We start from the raw sequence: 13,550 nt of genomic DNA on the forward strand, positions 1-13,550 counted from the left end.
TTGTTATATTTCTATTCTCAAATCATTTTAATCAGTTAACCCTATCTCAATTATTGATTAAATACCAATTATTTAATTAATTATAATTTATTCCTTAGTTAAATAATCTCTAGTATTTAATTAATTCAATCTCCTAAGTTTAAATAATTTCATTTAAATTATTTAAATTAATTAATTAAATTCCAGTAAATCCCCAAATTAAAATTCCACTTAATTTGAATCTGAATTTCAGTTAATTTCATGTGCATTTCAACATTCGAATGACCAAATTCAAATCCAAATTGAAACTGAAAATCAAATTCAATTTCAAATTCCTACAACACATGCTAAAATTAGAACTGATTGATTGAATAAGCTGTGTAATCAGTTAACTCAATTAACTGATCAATCATCTTTTTTAACTCAAAATCAATTCAATCTACTAATCAATCTATTCAGTCTACTGATCAATCAATGGAGTTCACTCTTCAATCAATCTAGTTGACTACTCAATCAAATGAGTTAAAAAATCAATCAATTGAGTTCACTGATCAATCTAAATCAGTTATCTATCAATCAACACTTGAGTTCTATTTCTAACCCCCTTTGTGTTGAAAATCTATAAATTCAATCTCTTTTCACATTTCAATCTAGCTTTTTTAGAATCACCATCTTCAAAATTGTTGTCTATCTTACGAGGGATATCAAGTGCTATACCTGAGAGCCACCTACATAAGCAACAATGAAGAAGAGCAATGGAAGCCTTCTTATGTCAATTGTGTTGGCATTTTTGATGATTGATATTGTGATTGCTATTGATGGACACACACTTGATTTGAGATCACTCTTTGTATGTATGAGTTAAAGCTCAATCGGTATTTGTTCCAACTGGTATGATGTATTAGTCTTTAGACTATTGGTGTTTTGTAGAAAGTGTTTACTGATCTAAAGCAGTATGAAGACCCCAAGCAGTTCAAGGATCTCAAGCGGCATGAAGGAATGAAGCGGCACAACTCATATTTCCTAGTCTTCATTATTGTCAAACCGGCAACCCGTATTTTGCCTAAACTGGTATTTTGTATGAATCGGTAATATTCTATGATGAGTTACCAACCAGCATTTTGTGATGAGTTACCATCCACTGATTGTTTGGAAGTGCCGACACTTTGGCAGTGCTTTTTGTGTCATGTTACCAAATATGTCTAGATGCATTGAACCTAGGAAATTGTATTGTAATCCTATTGGAACGACATGAAATCAGATTCCTTTATAAGGACATCATGTCTAGGGTTTTAGGGGGTTTCTAGGGTTTAAGGTGGTTGATAAGTTTTTGTAAGGGTGAACACAAAAGAGAAGTTAAGATCTATAAGAGAAGGCCGAGTGTCAATGTGTTGAAGACTGAAGTAATGCTGGAATGCATTAGGAATGAATTATCAAGGATCTAACCAAGCAATCTGTGCTATTTGCTAGATCACTCACTTGTTGATTACTCACATCTTCGACAAGTTTGAAGCCCTTAACCAGGTAGGCCCAAAAAGCCTTTTGTAAATCCTCTAATAAGGTGGTTCACATCTATGGATCTAAAACCCTCTAGCAAGGTAGTCTTTAACTGAACTTATCTCCTAATAGAGATTAAGATTCCTAATAGGATCTGTTCTGGTAAGGAACACTGTATGACCTTAACTGATCTAGTTCCTATTTTGTAGATAGTTACTTGTGAGTTTCATCTCACCGTGGTTTTTTCCATTTGGGTTTCCACATCAAAATATCTTGTGTTATGGTGTTTGTGCATCTATGGGTAAATGCATTATTTTCTATTTGGTTTGCATGTGTGCTAACCGGTTTGTTTGCTAAACTATTTTACCAGTTTACTGGTAGTCTAGTAAAGTGTTTAAGTACAGTAATTTTTGGCATACTAATTCACCCCCCATCTTAGTATTCATCAATTGGTATCAGAGCTAGCTTTTCTATAAGTCTAACCACTTGGAAAGAGATATGGGGGAATACACTGTGAGGGAACTTACTCATCGGCTCACTTAGTCTTAGCAAGCCTATGATGATATTATGGTCAAATATAAGGCCTCTCAGGAAAAAGGAGAGAACATGCTGAAAAAATGATGGAGCTATCTAAAAATAGTTCTTCTGATGAAGCAGACATGGAAGCCCTAATTCAAGAAGTAGAAAAGCTGAATGAATCCAATTCCAACCTGAGAAAAGAGTTGGAAGGACTGACTATTCAAATGTGCCAGGAGCTTGAGAATCGGAGGAAAGCTGAAGATCTGGTAAAAGACAAAGATCATGAAATCTCCAAGCTGAAGCAAGAGATTAGTGCCCTAACCACTCAACTCCATACGAGAAAAGTTTAAAAGGAAGACATGCAAGAAGAACTAAACATAGCCATCTCTGAGAATGCAAACTTGATGGAAACAAATGCTGCTATTTCCAAAGAACTCTTTGAATCAAAGGATATACTTGCTATGTTCAACAAGAGTACTGTTAAGCTAGAGCAAAAGCTTGAATCGACCAAACTTGTCAAGAATACTAATGGACTTGGTTACTCTGGTCATGAGGAAGGTGAGACTTCTGGTGGAAATGCTGAAGCATCGAAGAAACAACTAGCATCAAAGGATAAAGGTAAGAAAAAGTTTAAACATGTTTACTTTAACTGTCTTAAAGAAGGACATATTGCCAATGTGTGTAGGAGAAAAGCCTACAATAATTTTCCTTACCTTATAAACAATGTACCTAGATCCAATAAGTTCAATGGTAATTGTTATGCATGCAACAAGTTTGGGCATAGAGCATCTGAATGCGGGTCTGTTATGAATAACACTTGAAGATATCCTCAAAGGACTCAAGGAGTTGGTCTGGAACCTTTTGTGAACAAGAATCACAAATGGTTTAATACCTTCAATCACCAGTTAGGAAGTAGTGGCTATCAAGCGGCAACTAGATGGAGAGCAAATTGTTTGATCTATCATTGTCATGGTCACACTGCTGCAACATGTAGGAGGAAGAACGGTAACATGAATAATGGACCTTGGAGAGAACTTGGAATGGTCTTTTATCATTGCAACAAACCAGGTCACATTGCCAGATTCCAGAGAATAAGAATGAACATATTGGATGACATACTGGTCACTCCAAAAGGAAAGATTGATATTGAAACTGTTCAAGTGGATATGAACAAAACCTGGAAAAGGAAACTAGCGGTGTTGCAAGAAGAACTAGTTTCTACACCTAGTGTGGAAATCACATAACCGGCAAACTAAGCATCAGAAAAGCTTAGGGGGAGCAAATGGTGAAATACTTCGAACCCCCGGTTGGCACTGATAAAAGACCTTAACTGGTATGAGATACCTATCAGTCGGCAGAAGACCAGAAATGGTAAAAGGCAAATTAGGGTTTACACCCTAATATTGGAGCATTTATTATGGTAGGTGGAGTACCTATTTAAAAGGAATTTTCAAATCATTTCTCACTTATCATTTTTCAAGCGAAGAAGTTTTTCAAGTGTAGAGCGAAGGAAAGTGATTTACACTGCAAATCAAAGAATTTATCAAATTCCCAAAGAAGAATTTGAAGCAAACATCTGTTGGAGGAGTGTAGAACGCAAAGCGGTATCTCTACAACCAAAGGAGTGTGAAGCAAAGTTCAAATTGTGAAGCCCTAAATTTCAATCTATGAAGGTTTTTTCATAATTCTTCATTTATCATGGCTTCCGCATCTCATGATAGCTCTAGTGCACCTATTGATTCTTTGGACCTCATTCAACAAAAGTCAAAATACAATGCCATGTCTCAAGTATCTGCTGGTGTTATAGTAGAAGAAGGCATCTCCAATTACATAGACTGCAAAATCAAAGACCTAGGGTCTCTTGTGATACATTCCCAGCTGAGCCTATTCTGGGAAAGGATAAGAAGATTAAACCAGAATTCAGCATTCTGGAAAAGAAGAAACTTCACAATGCAGGCTACTTTCTTGAAGAATTTTTGGATGATTTCATTCACATTATTCTAAGCAGGGTACATAGTGATAAGATGTACCTAGAGTGGATGCATGATATCACACGAGAAGAGATTCATGTCATCACTGGTTTCTATAATAGAGGGGAAGTGGCAGCCCTAAGGAAGGTCAGCAAGGCTGTAATTTCCAAGCTCACCAGTTCAATGAGTGACTCACGTGGTATGACCATCAACTCAATCAAGGACAATCTAGTCAGTTATGCAGGCATGATGATAGGTTACCGGATTTTCTCTACTAGAAGAATTAATTTTGTCTCTGTTGTAGCGATAAATGTCGCTTACAAGATGATGAAGGAAGATGCATCATTTGATCTATGCACTTGTATACAAAGAAAACTTGTGTTGAATCTTAAGTCGATCAAACAGGACAATGCACTGAGATTCAAGTTTGGACAACTACTAGTTGGGTTATTCTTTTACTTTCAAGGATACTTTCCAGGAGTAGGTGATATTTAGTGGTCTCCTGACCAACTGGTGACAAAAAAAATCAAGGAAAGCATACAAGCGGTTGGAACCGGCTATCCGAAAGCATTGAACAAATACTTTGATGAGTTCAGACACAAGATGAGCCAAAGGATAAGAATATCTGATGATTTAGTCAAAAAGTATGAGGAAGACATCTACTTCACCATCAAAGTGGATGAATGCATAATGGAGGCCATTGAGCCTAGGTAGGAAGAAGTAGAGCCTATGGGCTATGAGGTAATAAATGATATGATTTATGAGTATGCTTCTACCCTAATTGCCTCACCCCTTGATCCTAAGGCAAAGAGAACTGGCACCTGTTTGGAAAGGGTTACACTGATTGTAGAACCCTTAGAAAAGAAAGGAAAGGCAGTGCCTTTAGGATCAGCACCGGTTACTGTAGCCAGTCCCAATGTGACCAAGCGGTCACCAGCTAAGAAGAAACTGGAAGCTGCACCTGCCAAAGTCTTTGAGAGGAAGCGGAAGACAAAAAGAAATACATCGGACTTAGAAGAAACTGTGTCAGAAGAACCGCCTAAGAAGATCAAGAAAACAAAGAAAAAGACAAAGAATGAACCAGCATCATCTGCACCGGTAAATATTGATATTTCTTCTTACAAACCTTTGACACATTGTGAAACAACTATAAAGAATATTAGGTGAAAAGTGCTGAATGATTTAATTGATTTTTTAAATGACTTCAATGATGATGAAAAGGAAGAAGTTGAATAGGAAATCATTAATTATTTGTGTGTTAATGACCAGTCACCTTCAGAAATTAGATCTGAGACACCAGATTCTTTGTATAATTCTCTAGACAATAAATGGCGCATTGCCATAGAAAAGGAATAGGAAATGAGGGAGGAAATATTTGCTCAACATTTTCTTGATGTATCAAATTCAGAACTTTTCAAAGTTATGAATAAATACAAAGGCCTCTTCTTCATGAGATGAAGAAGACTCCTATTACTAGAAGGAAAGGTTCATGAAGTGATCAAAGAACAACATACTCATGTGCAAGAAGCTCTTAAGGTGCATCAAGTGGCTGAAGCCAATAGAAAAGCTGAGCAAGAACCAGAAACTGGCAAACCGGATGAGGTGTATAATAGTGAAGAAGAACCAGTCACGAAACAAATGGACCCCATTGATGTTGATGCCTTAGATGGTGAAAATGTTACTCAGGGTACACCATCAGAAGGAACAAGACAGGAAAAGAAGGTAGAAGAAGAAAAGAAGCAACAAGAATCTGAAAAGAAGAAATAGGTAGATGAAGAGGATAAGAGAAAAGAAGAGGAAAAGAAGAAAGAGGAAGAGGATAAGAGAAAAGAGGAGAAAAAGAAGAAAGAGGAAGAGGATAAAAGAAAAGAAGAGGAGAATAAGAGAAAAGAAGAGGAAAATAAGAAACAAGAGGAAGAGAGGAAGAAGAAGGAAGAGGAAAAGAAAGAAGAGGAGAAGTGGAAAGAGGAAGAGAAGATATAGGAAGAGGAAAAGAGGAAGAAGGAAGAGGAGAAGAAGAAGGATGAAGAAGAGAAGAAGTGAAAAGATGAAGAGAAGAGATAAGAAGAAGAGAAAAGAAAGGAAGAAGAAGAGGAGCAGAGGAAGGCTCAAGAAGACTAACAAAAAGCCAAGGACAAGGAAGCAGTGGAAAAGTGCACACAGGTGGAGACCCTAATGGCAACTGGTAGTCAGGCTAAATTGGCTAACATTACCAGTCCTATTGACCTCCAGTCTACAAATGAATCAGAGCTATTGCAGAGCATTAAGCTTGCTCAAGAGAGATTGGATGCTCTAAGGAGGAAAAAGGAGGAAGATGTTATCCAAACTGCATGGGAAACACTTACCAGTTTGATACCTAGTAGGAACCTTCCCAGTACCAATTTCTCACCTGCACAATTTAAGCTCCTATGCATAGTTGTAGAAGACCAGGTACAAAGCCTGGAAGAGGTTGCAGAAGCAAATGCTAAGAAGGAACATCAAAAGGATCTAGACACTGTCTTGGTGAGAAAGTTAACAGAGCTCCGGTCTAATCTCCAGAAGGCACAAAAGGACATTAGAGATGCAATGAATGAGGGCAATCTACTACTTAGCAAGATTTTCCAACCTCATTTATTCTGTGATGATGTGCTCACTCAAAAGGACAAACTGCAATTTGATATGCAGTCATTTATTAGCACCTTTAAGATGCCATATGATTGCTTTTCCACATATGGTCAAACTCTTCACCGATTTCAACTTTAGTCTGGAAGACTAGAGGTAGAGATAAGAAACCGGACATGAAATTTGCAGGAACTTCAATTGGTCCTACTGCCAAGACTGCAAATTCTCTAGAAATGCTATCTAAATCTTGATTCCCTAATAGTCACTCAAGAGATGAGCATGATAAATGCCATGGAAGAACAGGTCTCCTAGATGCAGATAGAGAAAGAGGTGGCTACCTCCCTACTTGACTCATGGTCCTTATCCATGAAGCAATTTTTGCAAGACTTTAAATTAGTTTTTGACAAGTTTTACTCTTTACTGTCATAAACACTTATTATTTTAATACTAATGAAATAGGGGTTAGTTTGCAATACTTTTGTCATTGTTGGCAAAGGGGGAGAAGTATAAATTTGATATAAATTTTGAATTTTTTGATGTATACTTTCATGTTATTTCTGTTAAGGAGTAGTATACATTGTATTTTCTGCAAAAGGGATAGTGTATATTCTTAGGCGGAGTAATTTTGATTTTGGCATATTTTTGTTGTAAAACACTTAGATGTCAAAATTTTCCTAACTGTTTCCATCAATGCCAAAGGGGGAGATTGTTGGCATTTTTGATGATTGATGTTGTTATTTTCATTGATGGACACACACTTCATTTGAGATCACTCTTTGTATGTATGAGTTAAAGCTCAACCGGTATTTGTTCCAACCAGTATGATGTATTATAGTTTTTAGACTATCAATGTTTTGCAGAAAGTGTTTATCGATCTGAAGTGGTATGAAGACCCCAAGTGGTTCGAGGATCTCAAGCGGTATAAAGGAATGAAGTGGCACAACTCATATTTCCCAGTCTTCATTATTGTCAAACCGGCAACTGGTATTTTTCTTAAACTAGTATTTTGTATGAACTAGTAATAGTTTGTGATGAGTTACCAACCAACATTTTGTGATGAGTTACCATCCACCGATTGTTTGGCGGTGCCGACACTTTGGCGGCACTTTTTGTGTCATGTTACCAAATATGTCTAGATGCATTAAACCTAGGAAATTATATTTTAATCCTATTGGACCGACATGAAATCAGATTCCTTTATAAGAACATCATGTCTAGGGTTTTAGGGGGTTGCTAGGGTCTAAGGTGGTTGATGAGTTTTTGTAAGGATGAACACAAAAGAGAAGTTCAGATCTGTAAGAGAAGGTAGAGTGTCAATGTGTTAAAGACTGAAGTAATGCTGGAATGCATTAGGAATGAGCTATCAAGGATCTAACCAAGAAATCTGTGCTATTTGCTAGATCACTCACTTGTTGATTACTCACATCTTTGACAAGTCTGAAGCCCTTAACTAGGTAGGCCCAAAAAGCCTTTTGTAAATCCTCTAACAAGGTGATTCACATCTATGGATCTAAAATCCTCTAGCAAGGTAGTCTTTAACTGAACTTATCTCCTAACAGAGATTGAGATTCCTAACAGGATCTGTTCTCGTAAAGAACATTGTATGACTTAACCGGTCTGGTTCCTATTCTGTAGATAGTTACTTGTGAGTTTCATGTCACCGTGGTTTTTCCCATTTGGCTTTCCATGTCAAAATCTCTTGTGTTATGGTGTTTGTGCGTCTGTGGGTGAATGCATTATTTTCTATTTGGTTTGCATGTGTGCTAACCGGTTTATTTGCTAAATTGTTTTACCAATTTATTGGTAGGCTAGTAAAGTGTTTAAGTATAGTGATTTTTGGCATACTAATTCACCCACCCTCTTAGTATTCATCAAATTGAGGGAGTCTTAGATAGATTGTTTCAATTCATTTGATAATTGCATTATTTCATTGTTATTTAGGAGTAATAATTAGATTTAGAGTTGTAATTTGCTCTTTGATAATCTAATTTATGCAATTTATTCCTATTTACTGCCTAATAACAACTTTGATTTAACAAAGGTACCGTTGATAGTAATCTAGATTTCAAGATTGATCATGATAATATTCCGATTTTTGAAGTTTTTGTTGATGACATTATTTTTGGAGGAAATGATAGTTTGTGCAAAGAGTTTGTTAATGAGATGAAGAATGAGTTTGATATGTGTATGATTGGAGAGATGAAATTATTTTTGGGATTGCAAATTAATCAATTAGAAAAAGGAATTTTTATATCACAGTCAAATTATGTGAAGGAGTTGCTGAAGAAGTTTGGTTTAGAGGATACAAATCCAGTTGGGACTCCTATGGTGACCGGATGTAAATTGACTAAGGATGATGACTCTCCAAAATAAAATCAGACCAAATACAATCTATGATTGGTGGATTGTTATATTTGACTTAGACTAGACTAGATTTCATGAATGTTATTTGTCTTGTTACTAGATTTCAAGTTGATCCTAAAGAATCTCATGTCATTTTTTATTAGGATAAAATAGGTTTTGAAGGGGCCTCAAAACCCTTACAATCAGAGAACAACCATCAAATACTGAACAAGACTACTTGACAATTAATCATTAATTTAAGAAAGGATCTAAAACCTTTTGGACTTATGGGCATCTAGAGCCCAAGACTCAATGACTACAATAAAAATTAACTAACAATAAACACACCCACAACCAACCAAACACCAACCAAACATTAGTAGAAAGATATTACATAACAGGATGGAACAAGGAATGATATTGGATCAATAATCAATAGACCTCAGAAAAATAGAGAATGAGGGTTTTCGGGCACCCTTAGCCAACAAGACGAGTGTTCCCAGGCTACAATAACATAATAGAATCTCTGCACCACAAAACATCACAAGACCCAAACCTAACCAAAAACAAATATTGGTCATATTGGGCACTTGAAAATTAATAGCATACAACAAGCCCTGAAAGAAACAAAGGTAGTAGGGTTATTACAGGCACCCTCAACCATGAATGTGGGTTTTACAAGGCTCCCACAATCAAACAAATCCTAGACCACAACAATATAGCATGGAAATACAATTTGGGGAATAGTCTTTTGAAAAGGCATCTGAGACCTTTTACATAAGAATCCAAGAGGGTTTTTATAGGCTCCCTCAACCCACAAAGCAATCTGGGAAGCTGGGATTTGACAAGGAACCTAGACCCTTTTGTGAATAACCCCATGAGAGTTTTGACAAGCAACCTCAACTAGCAATATGAACAGTAGTAGCCAAAATGCTCCCTCATCCCTTCTCTCCACCTCAAAAGGAGAAAGATCCACCTTAATAGAATAAGGAGGAAAGTAGACCGATGGCATAAAAAGTCATCTCATAGCTAGTAGAATCCAAACTACTCCTTCACACCTAGTCTCCACCTCAATAGAAGAAAGGGTTACCTCAATAAGACAATGAGAAGAGAAAATCGAAAACCCATACAAACCTCTCACAACCCAACACACAAGAAGTCTCTCTGCCTCTATAAGAAAGCAACCCACCATAGACAAAGAACCAAGAAAAAATGGAGGGGGAGCAAAAGAAACCCTCATCAAGGATAAAACAAGGAGAAAACGAAGGGGTCATCTCACACCCACAACTGAAGACATCCACCAAAATAGTCACATAGGTTTGAACTGGTGTCAAGCCCTGCTCCAAGCACCCAAAGACAATAGAGAGCACCCAATGCCTGCCAAGGAAAGCAAGGAAGGGATGGATAGAGGGGAAAAAGCCACAAACACCATGCATAACAACTCCATCCAACTCGATCTCAATGCCTCCAACCCCTCTACACTTGGTCTAGACCACACCCACACCATCAACCACACTATATAGAGGACCCAAAATAGGAGAAAAATTATTGGCTTGATGATGACTTTTGTAAAGGATGACTTCATGTGTTGTCATTGATGGCACATGTATACACACACACATGTTCACATTATCTTATTCATTTTGATAAGACAAACCAATACTACTCCTAAGTCTTTGTATTGCAAAACCGGTATTATATGTATATAGAAGTCCAATCGGTTTTGAAGGTGTTTAACTGGTATATGTAGATAACTGGTATATGCAGGAATGACATTGGTCATGGTCAATTCTACTTGCACCAGTTTGGAGATACTATAGAGATCATCAAAGAAGCAAATGGAGGACAATAATTCTATGATTTGGAAGAGGTTAACTCTTAATCGGTATCGATGTTCCAACCGGTTTTACTGATTGCATGATGAGTTTTCACCAGTCGTGATGAGTTATCCCTAACCAATAGATTTGGCGGAAATTTGTGATGTGTTATGTTAGATTGTCTAGATACACTACACCTAGGAAATTGTGATGTGATTCCTGAGCTGATATCAAATCTAAATGTCTATATAATGACATTGTGATGAACTATTTTTATGATGCAAGATAGAAGTGTTAAGTTTTTGTGATTTACAGAAGGTGTTGCAGAGTATGTCGATGATGCAGTTTTGAGTGAGAAAAAGAGGATCTAATCAAGAAAGATGTGCTACTTCTAGATCACACCACGTGTTGTTTTCTAATCACTACAATAGTCAATTCCCCTAATCGAGTAACCTCTAACAAGCTTCATTGCACAAATCCTCTAACCAGGTGATCCATTAGTCTGGGTTTGAAATCCTCTACCGATGTTACTCCTAACAAGGTATAGCTCCTAATAGAGCTTTGGGATCTTTAACATGATTAACTCTTAGCAGATCACTTTTGTAGACCTTAGCTAGTCAGTTGCCTATTACTACAGATAGTTAACTTGTGAGTCCCATCTCACCATGGTTTTTCCCAGTTCGGTTTTCCATGTATAAACAATTGTGTTATGGTGGATGTTTTACTTGTTGTGGATACTTTAATATCATTTTGGATTGCATGCATAGTATTAAGTAAACTAGTTAATTATCTTTACCGGTCTATATTTAAGGTGGTATTGTTTTTGTTGTCACTGATTCACTCCCCCCTCTTAGTTCTTTATAAGTCTATCAATTGGTATTAGAGCCAAATGTCCTTAAGGGTTAATCGCTTGGAAGGGAAGCCTAAAGCCACCATGGGGGATATGATTTATTTAGAGATGGATAGAGTGCTTGATGCTACCAAGGAAGATCTTGAAACTCCGAGGATCAAATTTAAAGATTCACAAGTTAAAAGGAGAGAGCTGACTAAGTAACTATTGGAGATATCTGACAATAGTTCTTCAGATGAGGCTAACATTGATGCATTGGCTAAAGAAGTTGATAAAATGAATGGTGAAAAGCTAAATATGAGGAGAAAGTTAGAAGCCCTAACAATCCACATGAGCCAAGAGCTTGAAGCAATAAGGGCAGCTAAAGACCTAATCAAAGAGAGAGATTGTGAGATTGCTAAGATCAAATAGGAGAATGCAACTTTGCATGAACATTGGCATGAGGAGAAGGAAGAGAAGGAAGCTTTGTAGCTAGATCTTAAAATGGCAACATCTCTAAGAGAGACTCTGACAAAACATAATGAAGATCTTACCAAAGAGCTCACTGAGGCTAATAGGAAGCTTGAAAAGTTTAATAAGATTTCTTCTATGATAGATGAGCAGATCTAATCTCAGAGGATGAAAGGTGACACATCTGGACTAGGTTTCAATACATCTGAGAAAGAAGAATCTTCTAGTACCAAGAGAAACATGCACAAAGGTAAAACTTATCCTAAGACTAACAAGCCTACTGGTAAGGAAGCTTTCAAACCTATTTTCTTTATGTGTCACAAACCTAGACATACCGTTAATGTGTGTAGAAGCAGACCTAATGTGAATAAAGGCTATAATGCAAATGATAGGTATGTGTATAGAAGATTTGAAGGTCATTGTTTCACATGAAACATGTATGGATATAGATCAGTTGAATGTAGTTATGAAGAAAACAATCTAGTACCTCACATGAATCCAAGACCTAATGGTGACTGGAGAAGAACCAATGACAACCAGTGAAACATGAACTAGAAGAAACCCTATGTCAACCGGTTTAGTCCATATGAAGTGGAAAAGGTAAAAAAATTGATTTGCACCATTTAAAATAATTATGGTCATGTGGCTATGAACTATAGAAGGATAACTAGAAGAGGTAATGCAAGACCTTGGAGATCATCTGGGATGGCTTCCTATGATTGTTACAAATTGTGACACATGGAAAAGTTCTATAGAACTAGGAAGAACAAACCGATTAACCACTCTAAAGATCAGAAAGGTAAGAAAAAGGTCTATGTTGAGGAAATTAGAGTAGAGATGAACATAATCTGGAAGAACAAGAGTGAAGATAAGCTTGCAAAAGAATCTAACCCTTCACCTAGTGTGGAGAATCCTGTACCAGTGAACTAAGCCTTTCAAATTGGCCTAAGGGGAGCATAGCGGTAATTCTACTTCCGGACCCCTTGAAGAATGTCTGGTAAGAGAGTTTTGCATTTTGAGTTGTTTTGTGAGAATTCTTGATATCATTATCTATCAATTTTCAAAAGATTATCAATTGGTTATATACCTATTAGTATAAGTAAGTTTTTATTAAGAGGTATATTAGGGTTTGTTACCCTATCTGTTGAGAAATTAATGCAGTGGGTAATTTTATAAAAGCGAGTTTCACTATGTTATTTTTACCCTAATTGCATTTGAAGGAGAGTTTTTGAGTACTTAAAAAGTGAAAAAGAGAATTGCTAGCTGATTAAAAATAGATTTGTGTTGCAGATCGAAAGATTGAATCGGATTAGAATATTAGTAAAGGTTAAATGGGTGTACATTTGAGAGATCAACCAGAAACCTTTCCCACATGAAGGGAATCGGGTATTCTTTTGTTAATCTCTTTCAAATCAAGTTTGTCTAGAATGACATCATCATCTAAGCAAGCAGATAGACTTATGATTATTGTTGAACCTATGAAGTCTATGGAATCAAATAAAATAGTATCATACAATGCATTTG

This window comes from Cryptomeria japonica, chromosome 10 (assembly GCF_030272615.1).
Source record: "Cryptomeria japonica chromosome 10, Sugi_1.0, whole genome shotgun sequence".
NCBI classification, from domain to species: domain Eukaryota; kingdom Viridiplantae; phylum Streptophyta; class Pinopsida; order Cupressales; family Cupressaceae; genus Cryptomeria; species Cryptomeria japonica.